This window comes from Podarcis tiliguerta (assembly GCF_965153285.1).
Source record: "Podarcis tiliguerta genome assembly, chromosome: 4".
NCBI classification, from domain to species: domain Eukaryota; kingdom Metazoa; phylum Chordata; class Lepidosauria; order Squamata; family Lacertidae; genus Podarcis; species Podarcis tiliguerta.
In genome coordinates this window covers 77996461-78020699 of record NC_139537.1, presented here as the reverse complement: position 1 = coordinate 78020699, position 24239 = coordinate 77996461, and positions in this window count along the sequence as shown.

Genomic DNA, 24239 nt, shown 5'->3' with positions numbered 1-24239 from the left:
GTAACTTGGTCTCAGGTTCTTTCTTAATAAAAAAAAGTTCCTCCTGTGCAAAGGAGAGGGATGGGGAGGATTTTCCCTGTAATTAAACTGGGCAATGAATAAACTGCTATCCCTGGTCTCGCAGTAGCTGCTTGCGAAACCATTTAGTAAAAGGGACCTGCTGAAATCCAAACGGAAAGTCCTTTCCCCCCCAAATCTAAGCAACAGGAAAGGTTCATTGCCTGTCAGTCACAGCTCCGGCAAGCTCTTCTTCTTTTAAAGCACTTCAATTTTTCAAGCTGTTGGAGGGATTGCCATAGATCCTGGGGGCATATGCCTGAAAGCAAGATCATAATTCAGCAGCAGGAGGTCTGCTTATCTCGCTCAGCAGCGAGCTGGCAGAGGACAAGAGCCCAGGCTTTGTTTATGAAAGCAATAAATAGCATGCCTGTTTTGTGGCCTAACTGGTTTTAAAGCCTATTGGTTGGGAGATGTTGGGGGGAAGTGTGTGTGTGTGTGTGTGAGAGAGAGAGAGAGAGAGAGAGAGAGAGAGAGAATGAGAATGCACAAGTAGGGAGCTTACCCCCCTCTTTTTAAAATAAATAAATAAATAAATCCCACCGCACAACCTTTTCTTGTAGTTACAGCCTCTTGATCTCTTTGTTAAGATGTGCTTTTTAGGGGCCTATTGTCATTCAGGAAATGCCATCCCATCAGCCTCTGAAAAAGAGGAGGGAGATGGCATTCGGGAACTTTGGTTTCAATTGAAAAAAGAGCACAGCTTGCTTGAAACACAGGCACGCATGAGGGTGCTTCAAAGCGCTGCTTTTTGACACTTGGTACACAAAGTCCTATAGTCCTATATTGGTTTTCCTGGTGCTTGTTCGTCTTAAAGAGCAGCTTCCGTCATGAGGATTCCTGCTGGTTTCAGGAGGTATATACGTATACAATGCAGGGCACTGCGCTGATAGCTCCCCTCAAGGACAGTGATTTTTTAAAAAATATAAAATAAAATAGCAGATTCAGGCACTTTTGTGAGAGGGCAACTCCTTGCTTGGTTGGCAAAATAATTCAATACAGCAGAGAGACTGCACTTCTGTTCACCTCACTTCATACACAAAAATCTGTGTGTGTGTGTGATGGTTTGTTTCCCCTGCTCAATTTTTGGCCTCCAAGTTATCATGAAAGTGGCACAATTGCAGACATTTAAAAGGGGACTGCTGTTGAGGGATACCCACCTCCAATCAATGTTCATTAGGAGGGAGACACAGCTGAATAAATTTGGAACGTGGCAAACGGCCTTAGCTTTCCTCTCAGATCATTGCTCCATCTAGCTCACTGCTGCCTGCATTGCAGACCCTCCAAGTGTCCCTATTTTCTAGAGATGTCCCCAATTTAGAGAAGCCATCCCAGTTTCTGGTTTGATCCCAGAATGTCCCACTTCTCATTAGGATGTCTGTATTTTCATGGGATACATTATGGTTATCTGACCCCCAAGCTGTCTGAAGGCAATCCTGTATAAAGATAAAGGGACCCCTGACCATTAGGTCCAGTCGTGACTGACTCTGGGGTTGTGGCGCTCATCTTGCTTTATTGGCTGAGGGAGCCGACGTACAGCTTCCGGGTCATGTGGCCAGCATGACTAAGCTGCTTCTGGCGAACCAGAGCAGCGCATGGAAATGCCATTTAACTTCCCGCCGGAGCGGTGCCTATTTATCTACTTGCACTTTGATGCGCTTTTGGACTGCTAGGTTGGCAGGCGCAGGGACCAAGCAACGGGCACTCACCCCGTCGTGGGGATTCGAACCGCCGACCTTCTGATCGGCAAGTCCTAGGCTCTGTGGTTTAACCCACAGCACCACCCGGGTCCCCCAAGCCTGTACAGGGAAGGGTTATTCAAATGTTTAATGTTTTCTTATGTTTTTATATATGTTGGAAGCTGCCCAGAGTGTCTGGGGCAACCCAGTAAGATGTGTGGGGTTATAAATAGTATCATTATGGAATTATCATTATGGCATGGGACATCCCTATTTTCATCGGAGAAATGTTGGAGGGTTTGGCATTGATGACCAATGACTTCCAAGGGTTTTCAGAGGGGAAATTTCCCCAACCCAATCTGGGGATGCCATTGGTTGGCCCAGAAGTCTAAATAGGTCACTTGCAAAGGGCTTTTGAACTTGGGCTGAGGACTGCTTAAATGTTAGGACTGAGGACCACAGAGTGCCTAACCTTAATATGAAGCAATAGGCTGCTTACTGCTGTTGAAGTAACATAGATTGCTGGTAATTCTCTGAGTTTAAACATTTTAATCATTTCTAAATTTTGGTGGATAAACACTAATATAAGAGGGAGAGGAAATTGCACAAAGCATTGCTTAAAAAACCATCTTCATATAAGTAAATGCTTCAATATAAATATGATTAAGTATATTTCATTATTGGAGACACCAATCTATTACGACTGTGTTTTTAAGAATCTTTCAGATTTTTATGAAGTAAATATTACCCCTCATTATTTTAGACCATCTGCAAAGCAAAATTATCCGAAGGCAGTCTCCACTGTTCCGAGATAGACTTCTTTATCCTTCTATGAAATAATGAAGAGGAACTCATCAGGAGATTAATTGAAAAGTAATGCTCCTTAATAGTTGCTCTGTTTCTCTGATATAATACTGCTGTTCAGTGGAAACCCCAAACTAGGCTGCTGGCAGCTGCTGAGCAGCCACAGAAGATTCCTGAAGCCTATGTGCTTGTCGTGTGGCAATATCCATGATAGGGTGTATTAACACATATGTCTACATTATGTCTCTAGTTGAAGCCAGCCACAATCTCCAGTTCTGTGTTTCTGTTTCACTGCTGACTGGACAGCCCTCTTCAGTCATTGTTTCTCTAGGAATGTGATGTGTTGAATAACACATGTGTACTAACTTCTGTGGTCCATGATGTCTGTTGGCCTTTCTGCTCTTCTCCCATCTACTCAGAAGAAGGAGGGAGGGAGGGAGGGAGGGAGGGAGGGAGGGAGGGAAACTCCATTATTCTGCTCACCCCTCCTCAAGGGTGTCCTCACCCTAAAGGACCCAGCTATTTTCTTCTTGGGCTGCCATCCCTATACCATATAACCTTTTGTTGTAACAAGTGAGAGTTTTCTTTTTCTGAAAAAGAAAGAGAAGTCAGTGTGGATTTTTCTACCTCCACATTATCATATTCAAGATCTTGTTATGAACACACAAAGCACTGGACAACTCAGGGTCAGGTTAATAATAATAATAATAATAATAATTAATAATAATAATAATATACCACCCTATACCCACAGGTTTCAGGGCAGTTCACAGAACAAAATCAAAATATAAAACCACAAAATGCATAATCAAAATAAAAACCGCAACAATCCAATTTTCCTCCCCCTCAAAAAACACAGCACATTTTAAAAGGGCAAAGGATTTCAAGCAAATCACCCAAAGGTCTGGTTGAAAAGGAACGTTTTTGCCTGGTGCCTAAAGGCGTATAATGAAGGTGACAGGCAAATTTCTCTAGGGGGAGCATTCCACAGACGGGGAGCCACTGCAGAGAAGGCCCTGTTCTTGTGTTGCCACCCTATAGATCTCTTGTGGAGGAGGCACACAAAGAAGGGCCTCAGAAGATGATCTCAGGGCCCAGGCAGGTTCATATGGAAAGAGGCTGTTCTTGAGATATTGCAGTCCTGAGCCATTTAAGATTTTATAGGTCAAAACCAGCACTTTGAATTGGTTTAGGAAACTAATTGGCAGCCAATGCAGTTGGACCAGGATCGGTGTAATATGTTCAAACTGTCTTGCTCTGGTGAGCAACTAGGCCGCTGAATTCTGCACTAGCTGAGGTTTCCGAACCGGGTTACCAGAAAGACCACCTGACCTGGCATAGACCTATAAGATCACTTAGTTCACCTGGGGAAATATTGTTCATGGCACCACACCCTGCAGAATAATATGGATAATATAAAAATTGGGTTTTTTCTGCCATTGCTTTGCACTTTGTAATGTCCATCCCTCTGTAACACGTGAAACGTAAGTAATTTCGTTGTCCCTCTGTCACACGTCCCTCTGTCACACGTGAAACGTAAGTAATTTCGTTGTCCCCGAAGGGGGCAATGACAATAAAGATATTATTATTATTATTATTATTATTATTATTATTATTATTATTACATCACCCAAACGTCTTAGAAAGACAGATCATTTTGCCCAGGCTTTCCCAGAATTACTGAATTTCTGTTTTTTTATCTGTTTTCATAAGACTGTTTTGCTAGTTCTTAGGTTGCAACTGTTTTTATTGCCTTGGTGTTGTGTTTTTTTATACTACTTGGAGCCTTTGTAAAATGTATAAATGCTTTTAAACTCGGCCCTCCAGATGTTTTGGGACTACAATTCCCATCATCCCTGACCACTGGTCCTGCTAGCTATGCATTATGGGAGTTGTAAGCGAAAAACACCTGGAGGGCCGAGTTTGCCTATGCCTGCTTTTAAATATACTATATAAATAAATTGAATAAATTGGTGAGGTGGAATGGCTTCATGGGGCCTTATCTTCTCATGAAGGTCATTCTAAACCATTAGGACTACTGAAAAAGATGTGGTACTCCTTTCCACTGGTAGAATCAGATGACAATACACCGTGCATTGCTCTATTGAAAGGTATTGACTTATGCAGATATTCACAGTGAAGGAGAGAGGTGGACTTCTAGATAATCCATATATTTTACTTGCTGGTCTCCTCAGAGATGCTCCACATTGCTTGGAAGCGATGAGTGCCAACTGGCTATGAAGCAAGAAGAATGCAGCAGCAGTGACAGTCAATTGAAGGTGAAGAAGAAGAATTGAAGGTGACGACTCTGAGATGTGAGACCCAAATGGCTCATTTGCCTGGCCTCAACATGTTTAATATGAAGGGCATGGGGCATACGAAAGGTATGGCCTTTCTCTTTAAAATGCTTGCAAGTTATACAGTCGTGCCTCGCAAGACGAAAAGAATCCGTTCCGTGAGTCTCTTCGTCTAGCGGTTTTTTCGTCTTGCGAAGCAAGCCCATTAGCGGATTAGCGCTATTAGCAGTTTAGCGGCTATTAGCGGCTATTAAAGGCTTAAGGGATTAGCGGATTAGCTGCTAAAAGGCTATTAGCAGCTTAGTGCCTTAGAAAAAGGGGGTGGGGAGCGGGAAAAAACCCCAGGAATCGCAATACATTTTCGTCTTGCGAAGCAAGCCCATAGCAAATTCGTCCTGCGAAGCACCTCCAAAACGGAAAACCCTTTCATCTAGCGGGTTTTCCGTCTTGTGAGGCATTCGTCTTGCGGGGCACCACTGTAGCTTTGCAGTCATTAACAGTCGTCAACAGGTTTACCTCACCTATCAGCCAATCGCCCATTCCCACCACCCTTCTGAGTAATACCCCTCCCCACCCTCTCACTATATATATAAGGGTTTGATGACTTCTGTTTCAGTGTATCTGAAGAAGTGTGCATGCACACGAAAGCTCATACCAATAATAAACTTAGTTCGTCTCTAAGGTGCTACAGGAAGGATTTTTTTTATTTTGTTCCTTTCCTAAGTTTATGGTAAGAGGCAAAGTTTATGCAAATGTATAGTAAAAAGCAGACTCTTTAAACAAAAAACAAAAAAACCCCAATCCCTTATTCCAGATGCTCAGATCTCCTTAAGATACAATGGACATTTCTTATTCCAGAGCACAGTTGTAGCTCCATTGAGCATAAAAGATTTACATTAGCACCACTTAACTTTGTGAATAGATGCTCATTCTTTATAGAGCTCTAAAAAGTATTTTTACTTTCCCAGATTTGGCAATCTTTCTGTCAGTTATTGTGTGCCGCTACGATTTAAGACAAAGATAGTGTATTGTTTTTTTAGGCTTCCTAGCAAAGAACAAAGATAAATGTTATTTCAGAGAAAAAGAATTGCGTTCAGCAGTTTTAGTTGACTTGATCTGAACCTTTCGGTAACATTTGGTTTAAAAATGAAATACTGTAGCAATAAAGACAAAGACTTGGTTTAGCTTAGCTAGATTAATTTTTACGGGCTATGTATGTAGTACAATGTAATTAAACTCAGGAAAGTTCTTTGTTATTTAATTTCCTTGTGTGCTAGAGCATTATGTACATTCACTCCGCATAGCCCAACACAAAGTGCAAAAACAGCACAGAAGAAGACTTGGATAAAAAACAACAACCAGTGAAACTTGTTTCTGCCTCCTTCTTGTGCCTCAAACTTACGATAAAAATTGTATAGCAAAGACCCTGGATATGATAGTGGAAAGCAACGTCCCATTTGCACATTGATATTTGCATTCTACAAACTACAGGTTTTTTTAAAATAAGGTTGTTTCACTTGTGGCTGAAATGAAACCAAGAGAGCATTAAACATCCTAGAACCCGTCATCTGTTGCAGCCCCTGTGAAAAAGTTGCCTCTTCAGCAGTTGGTGCTCAAGCAAAAACAAAAGTCTTGCGAAAATCCATCAGCACAGAGCACCATTGTGGGCTGCCGGGTCCTTTGAAAAGGCCCGGTGCACTGCATATTAACACCATTTCACACATTCCCAAGATGTATGCAATTACCTCAGGGAGAGGAGCTGGGAATGTGAGGTCTCAAGGGCTTAGATAATGACATAAAATAAATTGCAACGATTACCCATGTATTTTTCCAAGAGACATGTTATTTAAAGCCTATCTGGGGCTTCCAGAATGAAAGACAGAGGAATGTCCACTTTATGAAATTGCTATTAATGTGTGACCTAGAGTTGAAGACAAGGTTAATTATGGGTTTTTAACAGAAGTTTCATTTTGGCTTAATATCAGTGCCTGGCTCTTAAATATTGAAGTAAGTTACATTTTTCAGGGACAATTGCCTTTGAATGAAGAATGACAGGTCTCTGATCTTTGCTGACCCTTACAACTCCCACTGTGTAATCCATAGCAACTATGTTTCTAAGGCAACCAGAGAACACGTAGTAGAATAGGATAAAACCATGAAATCTGATGTCATACTTTCTTCAGGATACAAAATGGAAAGTAATCTTTTAAAGCAGAGTTATTAAATGTTTTTGACCTATTGTGTAAAAAAGACGAGATGATGCGTGTCTAATGGGACACTCACTCCATATGGCTTGAAAAATAATAATAATTCTGGCTGGCAATTAAAACCATAGTAAATAAATATTGGTATTGAAGTGACACGGGTGGTGCTGTGGGTAAAACCTCAGGGCCTAGGACTTGCCGATCGTCAGGTGGGCGATTCGAATCCCCGCGGGGGGGGGGTGCACTCCCGTTGCTCGGTCCCAGCGCCTGCCAACCTAGCAGTTCGAAAGCACCCTCGGATGCAAGTAGATAAATAGGGACCGCTTACTAGCAGGAAGGTAAACGGCGTTTCCGTGTGCTGCGCGTGGCTCGCCAGATGCAGCTTGTCATGCTGGCCATGTGACCCAGAAGTGTCTTCGGACAGCGCTGGCCCCCGGCCTCTTAAGCGAGATGGGCGCGCAACCCCAGAGTCGGACACGACTGGCCCGTACGGGCAGGGGTACCTTTACCTTTTTATTGAAGTGAATGAGGTTTAAGTCTACATTATAACTGCTTGTGAATTAAGCTGCCTGTGTAGCAGTGGGGTCAACAAAGATGTGTCGAATATACCTCTGGACCTTTATTTCTTGGGGAAATGGGGTTCTGAATATGAATAGTTCAATAAGGATCAATTTTCCTACATAATCAATTGTGAAACAGTAGGAAGGAAATCTGAACTCCACAAGTAGGATGTGTTTTCTGATTTACAAGTTTCCAACACCCCCTCCTCAAATGTATTCTACACTACCAACCTAAATATATGTACAGTGGTACCTCAGCTTACATACGCTTCAGGTTACACACTCCGCTAACCCAGAAATAGTAGCTCGGGCTAAGAACTTTGCTTCAGGATGAGAACAGAAATTGTGTTCTGGTGGTGCGGCGGCAGCAGGAGGCCCCTTTAGCTAAAGTGGTGCCTCAGGTTAAGAACAGTTTCAGGTTAAGAACGAACCTCTGGAACAAATTAAGTACTTAACCCGAGGTACCACTGTACCCTTATTTGTGTTTTTCTCCACCAAGCTCCATTGGACTTGATTATACTAAATCAATAGTTTGGCCTAAATGCAATTACAAATTAACAACACCAAACACACCATTTCTATAGAAATGTGGTATAGAAGTGAATTCCCCGTATGAACCGACCCAGACCCTGGGATCATCCTTTGAGGTGCTTCTTGGTGTGCCTCCTCCACGATAGGTCCAGACGGTGCCAACATGAGAAGGGGCCTATTCTGCAGTGACTCACCACTTCTGGAATGCTCTCTCCAGGGAGGCTGGTCTGCTGCCGTCATTAAACATCTTTAGGCAGCAGTCAAAAAAGTTCCTCTTCTCCCTGGCCTTTGGCTAATTGAACAATCTATGGCCTTTTAAACTGGCCGGGGGGGGCGTGTTATTGTTTTCGTTTGTTACTACGTTATATATTCGGGACGCGAGTGGTGCTGTGGGTTAAACCACAGAGCCTAGGACTTGCCGATCAGAAGGTCAGGTGTTTGAATCCCCACGACGGGGTGAGCTCCCGTTGCTCGGTCCCTGCTCCTGCCAACCTAGCATTTCAAAAGCACCTCAAAGTGCAAGTAGATAAATAGGTACTGCTCCGGCGGGAAAGGTTAACGGTGTTTCCATGCACTGCTCTAGTTCGCCAGAAGCGGCTTAGTTATGATGGCCACATGACCCGGAAGCTGTACGCCGGCTCCCTCAGCCACTAAACCAAGATGAGCACCGCAACCCCAGAGTCGGTCACGACTGGACCTAATGGTCAGGGGTCCCTTTACCTTTACCTTACATTATATATTTTTGTGTTTTTGTATTTTAAACCACCCTGTGATCCTCTGATGAAAGGCGGTATAGAAATTTAATAAATAAATAAATAGTTCTGTTTCCTCCCGACCCCCTACCCGCAACGCCAGCTTTGAAATCTTCATCAACTTCAGTGCCATCTTGGGTGTGTCACATGTTCCCCACTGTAGTTTAAAATTAAGGTAGGTTTTTAACAGGCATCAGCCAGATGGATGGGTTTTTCAGTTCTTTCCTTAGTTTAGCTGTGGATCTGAGTCTGCATTCTCTCCAGGCTTCAGCCATTTCTATTTTATTTTATTTTTGATCTGCGCTATTTGAAAGGGGATGAGGATGTATCCCTGCAATTATTTTCTCTCTCGTTTGCATCGGCGAATACATCCTCTCCTCTGGTAACACTTGGAAAGAGTTTAATTTTAGTCCTGTGTCTCCGCATGAGTTATTCTCTGAACTGTAAAGAATTAAATAGTTACCATAAATTCATTACACCAACTATGCCGCAAATTAGGTTATTCAAGTATGCAAAGGTACAGCCAAGAGGGCAGGGAATAGGTTGCTGCTGTGTAAATGCATGTCTCACACAACTTTTTTTATATAGACTAATAACTGCTAAATGATACAGCACAGGTCGCTCATAATTTTGCAGCCACCAGGCTAGGTAAGGATTGGGGAAATCCTGTTAACCAAAATGTGCCTGATTGGAAGACGCAGAAAATCACTGCACTGATTATCACCTGGACCTTTTCTCTACATCACCAAAGTCTCTTGGATGTGTTAACACTTCACATTATCTAGTAAAGGTAAAGGTAAAGGACCACTGGACAGTTAAGTGCAATCAAAGGCAACTATGGGGTTGCGGCGCTCATCTCGCTTTCAGCCCGAGGGAGCAGGCGTTTGTCCGCAGACAGCTTTCTGGGTCATGTGGCCAGCATGACCAAATCGCTTCTGGAACAACGGGACACTGTGATGGAAACCAGAGCACATGGAAACTCCATTTACCTTCCTACCACAGTGGTACCTATTTATCTACTTGCACTGGTGTGCTTTTGAACTGCTAGGTTGACAGGAGCTGGGACAGAGCAACTGGAGCTCACTCCATCACAGGGATTTGAACTAACAACCTTCTGATCGGCAAGCCCAAGAGGTTCAGTGGTTTAGACCACAGCGCCAGCCTAGTATTATCCAGTAAACCCTGCAATTCATTCACCAGACAGGAGAGGCTCCCATCTAATGCTAGGATTCCCCCTCTTGCATGGGCTATATAAGTACATAAGATGCACCTGCTGACTCATGCCAGTGGCCCATCTAGTCCAAAATCTTGTTCTCACAGTAGCTGAACTGATGCCTATGGGAAATCTGCAAATTTCTGCTCAAACTGTGGAGGCAGAGAAATCCATCATAGCTAGTAGCTACCAATAGCCCTCTCCTCCATGAATTTGCCTACTCTTTTAAAGCCGGCTAGGTTAGTGGCCATTCCTGCTTCCTGTGGCAGCAGGTTCCATAGTTTAACTATGCACAGTGTGAAGAAGGACTTTCATCTACATACTGTACACAGAAGTGTGGGATCATTCTGGGTCTATAACTGGAGTGTGGCTCCTGTGGACCTGCCCCATTATGGGACCTGTTGCTTCTCTAGTAACTTAATTTACAAATGTTTTTGAACAGAACTACAAAAAAAGGTGGAAATGGTTATTAAAATGCCCAATTAAAAGGACTGAGTGTTGACAAACTTGGGTCTCCAGCTGTTTTGGGACTACAATTCCCAGCATTCCCTGACCACTGGTCACGCTTGCTAGGGATGATGGGAGTACCTCGTTGAAATGTCAGGTAATTGACAGGTAGGTGACGCTACCCACATGTCCCCTTACTTGACCCCCAGGGCGGGGCATAAGATTCCAACCTCTTGGCAGGGAAGAGGATGAAATGGGTACTATCTTGAGCATCTAAAAACAAAATCGAACTTGATAAAGGCTTTAAAACACTTCCCATCCTTATTCAAAAGCAGAGGTGACCATGAGATGGATATTCTCTTATTATAACTGTGGAATGCATAAACCAGCTTTAGCGCTGATACAAGAACAAGTGTGGATTTTGAAGCACAGGTGTGTTGTAGTTGCATGTACTATGTGTGTGAATTAAAAGGCATTTCAGAGCATTAGCAAGTGGGTAAACAAACAAAAAAACAAACAAAAACCATACCTCAACATAGCTGTCAACCTTCCCTTTTTTTGAGGGAAATTCCCTTATTCCAGTTCCTTTTCCTACTGCTTCCTGCTGCTATCCCAGTTTGTTAGACATCCCGTAGACTGTCCCTGGGACAGGTGAGGCTTCTGATCCCTTATTTTGAGGCTGCTGATCCCTTATTTTCAAATCTGAAAGCTGACAGCTATGCACCTCAATATGGCCCTGGATGATACTCTCAGTGACAAATCTATGGATGAAGATGTATGTCATACCACAATGCTGAGGGTGAATCAGTAGGCAAGGACAAAGGCTGATTCAAAATAAAGCATAAGTCAAATTGCAAACAACTAAGCAGGCCAGAAGATTCTTCTGAACGGATGTATAACTATTACAGGTCATCCCCTCCCCTATATGTAAGCACCATGTGTCCTCTACCTGCCCAAGATGACACTATGGATTGCAATATGATTGAAGAGCTAAGTCTCCATCTGCCTGTGTTTGAGGCTTGAGAGGTGGGAACACCACTTCTGGTGTGGAATATAAGAAGAGCTTATTGGATCAAGGCAATGGCCCATCTAGTCCAGCATCCTGTTCTCACAGTAGCCCCTCAAACATGAGCACTCTCCCCTCCCCTGGTTTCCAGCAACTGGTATTTGGGAGTGTTACTGCCTTCAGCTGCGGAGGTAGAACATAGCCATCATGGTTAGTAGCCATTGATAGCCCTCCATGAATGCGTCAAATCTACTATTTTTGGTTCTGAGACAACTTCTGGTTCTGAGATCAATTGGATCTCCCTTGAGTAGACAGACCTGGCTGTAATGTTCTTGGATCCTGGCAAATGCACCAAGCATTAAAAAAAACAACCTAATGAAGATGCTTAGTTGTGTTTAGTAATAAAGATCAAGAGATGTCACAATTCCTCTGTAGGCAACACTTAGCAGTCAAAATGCTGTGATGGTGAATGCCCTTTTAAAAATAAATAAATAAAAATTAGACAAGTCCTGTTAAAGCTCCGGGTTTCCCTTCGAACTTGGGTGGAGGGGTTTTGTTTATGTTCTTAAACCCCTTTTCAATCTGCTTTCCAGGATTAATTATTTTATCAGCTGAAAAGCCGGAAAGTATCCTTATGTCTAAACGCTTTCATGTTTACATTTCAGTTTGTTTCTCTTGGCTGATCCCCACAGTACTCTTCTAATTCGATTGTGCTGCGAAAAACATTGATAGAGGGCGACAGGCAAAACTTCAAATTTCTAAGGCTGCTGTTCTATACTTGTTTAACTGGGAATAAATTCAGTTGAACTCAACTGGGTTTACATCTGAGGAAACATCTACAGGATTGCACTGTAAGTAACCTAGAAACCCTTTTCCATTGAACTTATGAAACACAAATAAGCCGTGTGCTCTTAATATAGAAGTAAGTGGTGTAACCATTATTACAGAAGTCTCCAACCTTTGGGATCCACGGGGACATGTGAAAACCAGAAAAACTGCAATGGATACCACACACACACAAACACACACACACACAAACACACAAATAACCTGCTACTGCCCAGAGAAACCAGGACAATCCTGTTTTTCCTCACGAGAAATGGCCGCCGTGCTCTCATGCAATTTTGGGACACAATTTTGCCCACCCCATGCCTTTTCGGGGCTGTGATTATGAGTGGCACCCCAAAATGTGCTGTGCCTGATCTTGGCCACTATCTTGCATGGGTCACGTGACTCACACAGAAGTGTGGCCCCAGAAAATGGCACCCCAGTTTTCCCCAGGCTCGTGTTGGAGGGTATGACACACTGCAGTGAAGCACACACTGCTAGCTATTCTGTCGGCTACAAGAGAGTCCTTCTTTCAAGCTTAATTTCAGCAGGGATCCTACAGACACTTGAGGAATCTCCTCTGAGCACATGGGCACCCACCAACACCCCCTGAATTATTAAAGCCAACCCTTTTGCCTCTCCAGTCTCAGATTATACTCAAGACCTACTAAACATAGGTTGAGAGAGCCTCGAAGCCTGACACTACACGTTGCAAAAGTCATGTAGCAGCTGATTTCTCCATCTGCTTTTCTCCACGCCTTTTAGTAATCTCGAAACAGGATGTGACACCACCATTCTCTGAGTTTCTTTGGCCCCTGGGGAAAACCTGGAGCATGGGTATAGTGTCACGGGTCTTGACTGACTAGACATTACCAGACAATGAGACATGGAGCTGTGGTTTTCAGCAGCAAGCTACTTTACTCTTGTAACATCTAGTTCCTGAATCCTTTGTTCTTTACTCAAGGCCGAGGTGGCCTCAGTGGCCCCGAGTGCCTTCCATCAGCTTTGGCTGGTGGCCCAGCTACACCCGATCTGTACCAGGAAAGCCTAACCACTGTTGTCTATGCTCTGGTAACCTCAAGGTTAGATTACTAACCTTGCAATGCATTATACGTAGGGCTACCTCTGAAGATGGTTCAGAAACTTCAGCTAGTGCAGAATTTAGCAGCCAAGTTGCTCACCAGAGCAAGACAGTTTGAGCATATTACACTGATCCTGGTCCGACTGCACTGGCTACCAATTAGTTTCCGTGCCCAATTCAAAATGCTGGTTTTGACCCTTAAATGGCTCAGGACCACGCAAGGACTGCCTCTTTCCATATGAACCTGCCTGGGCCCTGAGATCATCTTCTGAGGCCCTTCTTGGTGTGCGCCCTGGCAGCATGAGAATGGGCCTTTTCTGTAGTGGCTCCTCATCTGTGGAATGCTTTCCCCAGGGAAATTTGCCTGGTGTCTTCATTATACACCTTTAGGCGCCAAGCAAAAACCTTCCTTTTTTAGCAAGTCTTTGGTTGATTTGATTGACATCTTTAAAAAATTTTACAACCTTTAAAAATGTGGGGTGGTTTTTTGGGGGGGAGGGGAGTATTGGATTGTTGCTGTTTTTATTTTGATTATGCATTTTGTGGTTTTATAATTTGATTTTATTTGAGACCTGTGGGTATAGGGTGGTATATAAGTTCAATAAATCATCATCATCATAGTTCCAGCTTCATTGAGAAATGAACTCAATAACCTTCTGGGCAGTATAACCAGTCAGCTTCTGTGCCCTAAAGGTGCATTTTTCTATCATGGAATGATTCTCATGGCCATTCTACGGTGGACAGCAGCTGCTTGACCTGACCCTTGGCTATATCTTTGACCACAACTCAGTTTCAAGAGGTTTTTGGCTGTGACACCTCACTGCCAGGAACAGGCAGCTGTCTTTTCCTTCATAAAACTATATAGCACAGTATTATGATTGGCTGCCTTTGTCATAAACATATGGCCCAGGAGGAGGTAACAGGAGACAGAGCCTTCTCAGTGGTGGCACCTCATCTGTAGAATTCCCTCCCTGGGAAAACATGGCTAACTCTCACACTGTTAAGTTTTAGGTGACAATTATAGACATGCCTATCCAACAAGGCTTGGGGTAGACAATGGAAGACCAGGACCTTACTGTTGAGACTTCGTTATTATTTATATTCTGCTGTGTTGCTTTGAGTTTGGTTGTTATGATTTATAGCTTTCCATTATTATTGCTGCATTGCATTTTATTATGCTGTATGCTGCCCTGTGCTTTGTGAGAGGATGGTGGGAATATAAATACTGTAACAACAACAACAACTGACTTGTCATGGGCTGGAAGGAGTTAGATAGTCTGATTTAAAGTGTATTCCAATGCGCTGTGGAGTTCTGCAAATTGGATCTGAGTGCCCATGGAATACTTATGAGATACAAAATGGAAGCCCCTATTTCTGCTCATAGGATAATGATGGAATGCTATAATAAATCAGAGTATTAAGTGAGCGAGCCCTTTGTTCTGTTTAAAAGGATTGTTAGTAGCGATCATGAATATGCAGCCTAAAAACTCCAAGGTACGTATTCCAGCAGCGAAATCTGCAGAGTGGAGATTTGTTCATACATTTTAAATCCTGTCGCATACATTCATATTCTGCTTCGTGCTTATTTGTACTTTGCCCTCCAATTATATTTTATCATGTATTGTTCACAAATAGAGGGCCTGATGAGTAGCTCTAAGTTACATTTTTTTTATCAAAAGATTTGTGTAGCAATTACAATTTGATGGCCTGTCAGATGCACACAGTCAGTCACATAATTGGCTCTAATTATTTTATTTTATTTTTAAAAAAGAATTCTGCTGTACAAGTAGCCAAAGAAAACAAGAAATGGGGATGAGAGGTTAAAATCTTAGTCAACTGCTTTTCCTCAGGAAATCCTGCAGTTTCAACCAAAAAAAGCGAGAAAACATGTGAGGGAATCATTCGCCTCACATGAAGAGAAGCTTTCCTAGACAGGTAATTAACCACAAGGGTGTATTTTCACATGAGGTTCCTTCAGTACCTTAATTCTACCACAGCCCACTCCAATTCTACCTAATTTTGCCTGGAGGAAAGTGGAAGATGTTGCCTATGACAATTCATACAGAGCAACTTGAAAGAAACAAACCAATACAAAATTGCAAAAGCAACAATGGTGAAAACACCATTGACTTTTCAAAGGACCTGAATGTGAAGCAGCAGACAGTGTGGCTAAAAGTTAGCTAATAAAGATGAAAAATACAAATACAGTTGGGGGGGGTGGAGAAACAATCCAAAAATGACACTGTATTTTAAAAGTATGGGCAGATCAATGCCAAACTTTATTTACACTGGTTTGGGGGGTGGTTGTGCAGGAGAGAGATACTCCTGCTACACAGTGGTATTTTTCTAGAAAAAGAGGTGCCAGAACTCACCATGAACGCCTCCCTTGTTCTCTCATACAGTGGTACCTTGGTACTCAAACGATTTGGCTCCTGAACACAGCAAACCCAGAAGGAAGTGTTCCGGTTTGCGAACATTTTTCTGAAGCTCCTGCAGCCAATCGGAAGCCACGCCTTGGTTTTCAAAAGGTTTCGGGAGTCAAACAGACTGCCGGAATGGATTAAGTTTGAGAACCAAGGTACCACTGTAATGGCAATGACGCCCACCTGAGAGGGGCCAGAATTGAGTTCCGGTGAGTTCTGGCTGGAAAAAAGCCCTGGTGCTGCACCATGGAAAGGTTACCATATATTGCTCAGCCAACGAGGAGGGAAAGAAACTGTGCTGATAGAGACAACCAGAAAAACTAACAAACTGAAACTTTGTTGTTGTTTAGTCGTTTAGTCGTGTCCGACTCTTCGTGACCCAATGGACCAGAGCACGCCAGGCACTTCTGCCTTCCACTGCCTCCCGCAGCTTGATCCAACTCATGCTGGTAGCTTTGAGAACACTGTCCAACCATCTCGTCCTCTGTCGTCCCCTTCTCCTTGTGCCCTCCATCTTTCCCAACATCAGGATCTTTTCCAGGGAGTCTTCTCTTCTCATGAGGTGGCCAAAGTATTGGAGCCTCAGCTTCAGGATCTGTCCTTCCAATGAGCACTCAGTGCTGATTTCCTTCAGAATGGAGAGGTTTGATCTTCTTGCAGTCCATGGGACTCACAAGAGTCTCGTCCAGCACCATAATTCAAAAGCATCAATTCTTCGGCGATCAGCCTTCTTTATGGTCCAGCTCTCACTTCCATACAACTGAAACTAACTGAAACTAACACGGGGACAAATAAGAGGACACCTTCATCTCCAGTGTGGCTCCCCTTTATTGCACACACAGCCCCACAAGACAACAACAAGAACCCACCGACAGCACATGAATCGATATGGCTAACTTTTCCCAACAACCGCTGCAACTCACACAAGCAAACAAACTTCACTGCAGTCAACTCAAGGCAACCAACCATGCCTCAATGCCAATGGAAACTAATAAATGAATAAGAAGAGAACCTGCCCACATGATGCTGACACAAAAACCACACATACACTATGTAAAAGAATGAAAGTTTACTACCCTCCTTCTCTCCCCCCCAGCTCTTTTCCTCCCCAAACTTCATACAGTGCTACCTTGGTTTAAGAACAGCTTAGTTTATGAACAACTTGGAAACAGAACGCTGCAAACCTGGAAGGAGGTGTTTTGGTTTGTGAGTGCATTCCATTTGTAAATTGAGTCCCCCGCTGCTAATCAGGCTTCCTGTTGAGTGTGTTGACTGTTCAGTCCCAAGCACCCACACAACACAGAGGTGATATTTGGAGCATTTGTTTTTGCTATTATTTTGCATTTTTGTTTGTGTGGCTTTTTCATTTTTTTGACTGGTTACTTCATTTTTGTGACTTGTTTTTGTGACTGTGTGGAATAACAACAACAACAACAACAATAATAATAATAATAATTTATTTATACCCCACCCATCTGGCTGGGCTTCCCCAGCCACTCTGGGCGGCTTCCAACAAAATATTAAAATACTGTAATACATCAAACATTAAAAGCTTCCCTAAACAGGGCTGCCTTCAGATGTCTTCTAAAAGTCTGGTAGTTGTTGGTCTCTTTGACATATGGTGGGAACCCAGTTCAGCTACTGGTTGATTGTGTGACTGCAGAAATGGATAAAAGCCTCCCATCCAAACAATGACTATCATCAGTGCACATAAGAAAAAAATATTATTTTTATTTTTGTCATCTACAATACTGTCTTATTTATTTTATAGTACAGTACATTGATTATTGCCTTCATCTTATGAATCAATGGTCTTGTTACATAGTAACATTCATATTAAATTGCTGTTTTAGGGGTTGTTTTTCATCGTCTGGAACGGATTAATTCATTTTCCATTACTTTCTATAGGAAAGCACGCCTTGGTTTAAGAACGCTTTGGTTTAAGAATGGACTTCTGGAACGGATTAAGTTTGTAAAGCGAGGTACCACTGTACTGTATACAACATCAAAGTCTCACACTGAATATGACTGATCTGTAGAAGGGACTTTATGATCTGAAAAAAGAAACAATGTATGTACTTTTGCAACCCAACAAAATCTTAATAATTTAAAAAAAAAAAAAACCACAAAAAACAACCTCCAGAGAACAGCACCTGCAACTGCAAGGCATGGCTTTGGGTATGTGCACAGTTCCACATTATACATTAAACGTGAAAAATTTCAGGTTGGATTCCGTCACATTCTGGCAAATTCAGGTTGTGCAAAAGACAAAATCTTAATAATATTTTTTAAAAAACACACAAAAAAACCAACCTCCAGAGAACAGCACCTGCAGCTGCAAGGCATGGCTTTGGGTATGTGCACAGTTCCACATTATGCATTAAACGTGAAAAATTTCAGGTTGGATTCCATCACATTCTGGCAAATTCAGGTTGTGTGAAAGTTGATTGGGTGCTCTTGCTCAACAACCCCCCCACCCCCCCAATATTGGACTTTTTGCAAGAAAAGCACTGGGAAGTGTAGGATAATGCTTACTTGATGCATTGCTTGCTTGTATGAACACCCTACAAACTAATCAGAATAAATGCTCAGCAAATTGCCAACATAATCTAACCACCCCGCAATTTTTGTGCAAACAAATCAGGATGAATGCTCAATAAAACAAGTTGTTTGGAAGGAACCATCACCGTGTTTCTCAGCTAACAGCTACCATGCTCCTATATGCTTATGTGAATCTGCGCATGGTTATTTCCCCCATGACAATTAATCCATCTGCAACACTCCAAATAAATGCTAATGGAATAAAATGTAGGATATGAAAAGAAATGAATGAACCCCAATGGGAAACCACTTTAATTAATTAGAAGAAGCATCACAGAATGCATTCATTCTTCAAATGCCTCATGGAAAGAACTTTCCCTGGCTAATACAGACAAAGTGAAATTAATTACTCTTAGCAAAAATGTAAAGACAAATCCTGTCCGCAGCTGATCCCGAGTCCTGTTTCACAAAAATCCTATCACACTCAGCAGCATCTCATTGTTTAACATGAGTGGAACAGAGTTTAAAGAAATGTCTGCTTTTTTAAATACAATACAGGCTGTTACAATAACCCTTGCTTTCCTCTGGGTATCTGTTACTTTTCCACTCTGTATTTTAATAGGATTTTTATAGGTGCTGAACAGATAAATTTATAGCTCTGGGGTTACCCTGCTACCTCTTGGGCTTTGTACAAGGGAGAGAAGGAAAATAAAGTGCTTTCCCACTCTTAGTTAGAACTGACAGCAAGAAAGAAACGACCATACAGAAATTTGATTTTGCAGGCCCTGCTACCCGCGGGGCACTGCAGGAGAGCCAAACCAACTTTCCTATCTTCACAGAGAGAAAATTCATAAGTCTGATGCATGCAGTGCTGAGTTATGCAGCAGATAACCTTGGACAAGTCAGATTCCCAGCCTTAACTTTCCCCAGCGATGACCACACGTCATCACAATTTTGAGAGAGACTGTAAGTAATGCGGGCTGGGAAAACTACACCACAAAAGCTCCTGCAGCCAATCAGAAGCTGTGGAAGCTCCGTTGGACGTTCAGCTTCCAAAAATAGTTCACAAACCGGAACACTCACTTCCGGGTTAGAGGCGTTCGGGAGCCCAAACGTTCGAGAACTAAGCTGTTTGAAAACCAAGGTACGACTGTAGTTCCTGTGTTGCGTGTTCCCTACTTTGCTGCAATCAATTGACAGGGTTGCTCTGTCTATGTCTCAAGTTATTGGCATAAATTCTGATTTATATTTTTTTCAATATTTAGGGGGCAAGTAATGATGGCGTTATAAAAGTCACACATATTCCATGTGTCACCTCCATGAATCACTAGATTTGGAATATTTGAACCTCTAAAGGGTTGCATGTGTGATTTAATTGGCACCCATTAATGCAGATTGCTGTTTGACACAGAGCTGATTCTTTCTGCAAAAGTACTGAGGAATCAGCTCAATCTTACCACCACATATTAAAATACAGATAAATGACACACATGGCTGGTTGCTGTTCAGGGAGAAGGAGATGATAGAAGAGGCCTTCCATGAATACATGCCAAAAAAGGACCGCAGAGAAGATAAAGCTCAAGAGAAACAAGACAATTTGAGAGACAATCACCAGGTAATCGTGTGCATAGGGCTAGACAGGAAGGAAGTGTTACAAAAGAACAAATTATGTTTCAAAGTCAGCTATGTGCCAGATATTAAGCAGCACGTTTGGCAATTCCAAAAACGGGCCAATGGAATAAAGAAAATTGGACAAAAATGTCAAGACACACATGAAACAGGATATTTCTTGTCAAAGACTGAAAGAAAAAGGTAGAGTTGCCAAATATTAAATGTACTCTTTTGAGTAACTTATTAGCTGATATTTTTGGTCTTTTGCAAAGACAAAAAAAATTGCAAAGGGTAACAAACAAATGTTCTTTACAGCTTCTCATGCCATATTTGCTTTGCTCTCTCATATTAGTGACCTTTTTCCTCTCTGAAATTGCTTTTTCCATTCTGTCTGGGGTGGTTCCTGATATTTTCTTCTTTTCTTTTTATAGACTTTGATTTTCTGACAGATAGTTTTCAGATCATGCCCACCCCTCACTCTCCCCAAAATGCTGACTTTTAATCAGGTCTGTACAGTGGTACCTCGGATTAAGTACTTAATTTGTTCTGAAGGTCTGTTCTTAACCTGAAACTGTTCTTAACTCTTTAGCTAATGGGGCCTCCTGCTGCTGCTGCCGCGCTGCCGGAGCAGGATTTCTGTTCTCATCCTGAAGCAAAGTTCTTAACCTGAAGCACTATTTCTGGGTTAGTGGAGTCTGTAACCTGAAGCATATGTAACCTGAAGCGTATGTAACCTGAAGCGTATGTAACCCAAGGTACCACTGTACAGACAGGGAATGCAGTGGTGTAGCATGGGTTGTCAGCACCCGGGGCAGGGCAAGTAATTTGCGCCCCCTAACCCTTGGATTTGCGCCCCCTAACCCTAACCCCCAGATGTTGCGCCCAGTGCGGCCCGGCCCCCCCCTGCACCCCCCACGCTACGCCACTGAGGGAATGAGAGGATGAGATGGAGTGACTTCACCAATAGCTTTTCAGAAAGTTTGTGGATGAGCAAGGACAACAACATACTTAAAACAGTCTTATAGCACTTTAACCGTCAGTGCTTCCCCCAAAGCATCCTGGGATCTGTACTTTGTTAAGGGCGCTGAGAGTTGTTTGGGGAACCTCAACAAACTACACTTCCCAGGATTCTTTGCAGGAAGCCATGACTGCAAAAGTAGTATAAGAGTGATTTAAAAGCATGGGGTGCTTTTCAACTAAGTTTTACTCCCAGACTTTAGTAGACCTAACTTCATCATATATATTTTTTCCATTCCAGGGGTTCTACTCTAAGTAAAACATAGATGAATACCACCCATGATGTGAATGTGCGTTAAATTCTAGATCATTCTGTATTGCAAACCGGACAGTTTTAAATAAAGCTGTACAGGATTTGTGGTTTTGCTTTCGGCTGTTCTGTCAGTTTCACCACCCAAACTTGAAGTATCCATTTTGAAATAAATGGAAAACTTGTGAACACCGAAATGAATTAAGCCGATGCAAATGGATGGTTGCGGTTTTTATGGTTTGGGAGAGGTGGCAAAGGCAAACTTATTGCCAAGAAGACAGATATATCAGGCAAAAGGATTATCCATGGTGTGTAAACTTGCATAGCCATGTGGTGGGTGGAGGGGAGAGGGTCTTTGAGAAAAAGCATTCAATACCCGTACCTGGAAATCGAAAGAAATGCCACATTCTTCTATTCCTGTCAATCAAGTATTAGTCAGGCAGGATGTGGAGGTGAAGATATGATTGTTCCTTTTGTGACACTCTAACGGATTTGAATTTTCCGACAACTGGAACTAAGCTGAGAAGAAAACTGTGTTACTGAGGGAAATAATGTGCGCTTGTGATCAGGGAGGATACAATATCATAGAAAAGGGACTGTTGATTTGAGCTTTCCTTTAGTTTAAGAGTTTGCCTTTGGTCTGCAGAGAAGAAAAACACAATGAGTCTCCACCTAATGCTAAACTTTCACACGTCACAGAGAACTGCCATTTCCCACTTCACCATAGGCCAATGCCAGCAGAAGGAAAAGACATGTATCATAATGGTGCAAAGCTACAGGTTAAGATCAAGGAAATGTTAATATAGGGAAACTCGATGCACAATTTATGGTGGAAGACCTTTGTTCTTTTAACATATGGTGGTTCCTCCATACATTGTGCCAGCCTGGCACTATTATTGTGAACAATATTTTGCATACATTGCAAAATGTTGGTTGTCTTTACAAAGATCCTATAAGGTAAGCCAGTGGTCTCAAAATATAGGTGCTTATTACAAACATCGGACCTTAATATGGATCTGTAACATCCTAAATCTTCCAACATTTTGCTTCATTGAATGTCCACTACTGTAGTACCTCCGTTACGGGTAGGTAGCCGTGTTGGTCTGCCGTAGTCGAAACAAAATAAAAAAATTCCTTCCAGTAGCACCGTAGAGACCAACTAAGTTAGTTATTGGTATGAGCTTTTGTGTGCATGCACACTTCTTCAGATACATTTCTTCTCTGGTTATGTAACCCTCTGATTATGTAAACTTCAGGAAGTGAAAGTGGCTAACCTGAATGTATTTGACTGAGTTTTGTCACGCATGCATGCGCAGAAGCGGTCCTCAGGTCGCGGAAACCTCAGGATCTGACTGGACCTCCAGAACGGATCCTGTCCGCAACCGAAGGTACAACTGTAGTTCTGGTGTTATGAGAGAGGGAGGGGAAAAAAACTTTTCTTTATCCATTTTCTCTATGCCATGAATGATTTTATAGACTTCTATCATGTTGCCTCCCTGCTCATCTTTTCTCTAAACTAAAAAGTCCCTGTTGTACGTCCTGTTCAGACATTCATCTGAACACAAGTGGAGGAAGAATGGGAACACATTCAAATAAGTGTCCCTGTTTTCCACGGCCAGCAGATTTACAGAAGTCATCCTGGTTTCTGATTTGGATGATGGGAGATTGCTGTCTGCAGTGACCTCAAAACAAAGCATTACCAGCGACGCACATCCCCTGTGAGGCCTTTTGGTTGCAGGTATTCAAAACCACCCTGAAGAAACTTGAGTAGAGGATAATGCATCCAAGTCAACAAGATGGGCTCATGGGCTTAGCCGGGGGGGGCAGGGATAGGCAGCTGACCCCCCTAAATAAATAAAAATACATAGCTAACTGAGGTTCTCCCCCCCCCCCAAAAAAAACCCAAAAGGCCCACACACACCCAACATCCATTCTGGCTACGCTCATGGATGGGCTGCAAGATTTACTTCTGTCAAGCTCTTCATCAGTTATAATGCTCTGATTTATAGGTGCTTTCCAAGGACATTCAATAGCTCCAAGGGAACTTCAGGCCTCAGCAAGCCTGTCCTCAGAGTTAGGAGTCAGGCTGATGAACCAAGAGAACAATAATGTTCCGTCTAACCACAACAGAGCCCAGAACATGGTTGCCTGGGAAAGTCAGATAGGAAAGGAGGGATGTACCCAGAGTGATTCTAGGGGGACAGAAAGAGAGTGTTTCGGAGCTACATTCATATATATCGCATCAATAATTCACTTGTCACTTCAGCCCACTGGCAAGCCAAGTAACTTTCACAATGACAACTTTCAATATTCTGTGTATTTTGGTTGCGCAGGGCTCATCTCTTTGTTTCTGCTTTTTTTATTTTATTTATATGAATCATTGATCACCTGCTTAATATCTTTCCATATTATAAGAAAAGATCATCAATAAATTAGAGTCCCGTTCAGAAGGGAAGGAGGAAGGCACAATACTCCCCCCCCCCCTAAAATGAAAAAGAAAAAGATGGGGCTCTTTCCCTCTCCCTTTAGTGAGTCATGCAGCATCTATGTGGTGTTTCCCCCCTCCCTCTTTTGTGTGTGTGTTCGATTCCATTATCTCTTCTAACCTCTCTGCCCTGGCCTTCTGACTGTCTGACACCTCCACCACATGGGGTTGGGCTACCTTGGGGCTTCCCCTTTGAGCGCTCTTTTGTAAACGCTCCTTTTCAGAAGTCAAACAAGGCGTCCGCAATTATGAAGCAATCCAGAAACCTCTGTCCCCCTCCTCCTTTCTTCCTCCATTTTAACTTCTTGAGCAAGGTCTCGTGCATGCGCAGCTTTGCAGGAGATAAATTATAGGGGTTAAAGTGACCTGCGATTATCTGAATTGAATCTGACATGGATATACCGGAGTCTAAACATTGCATTGGCCCTTGGCAGGCTGTTAAGCCCCAGCAAT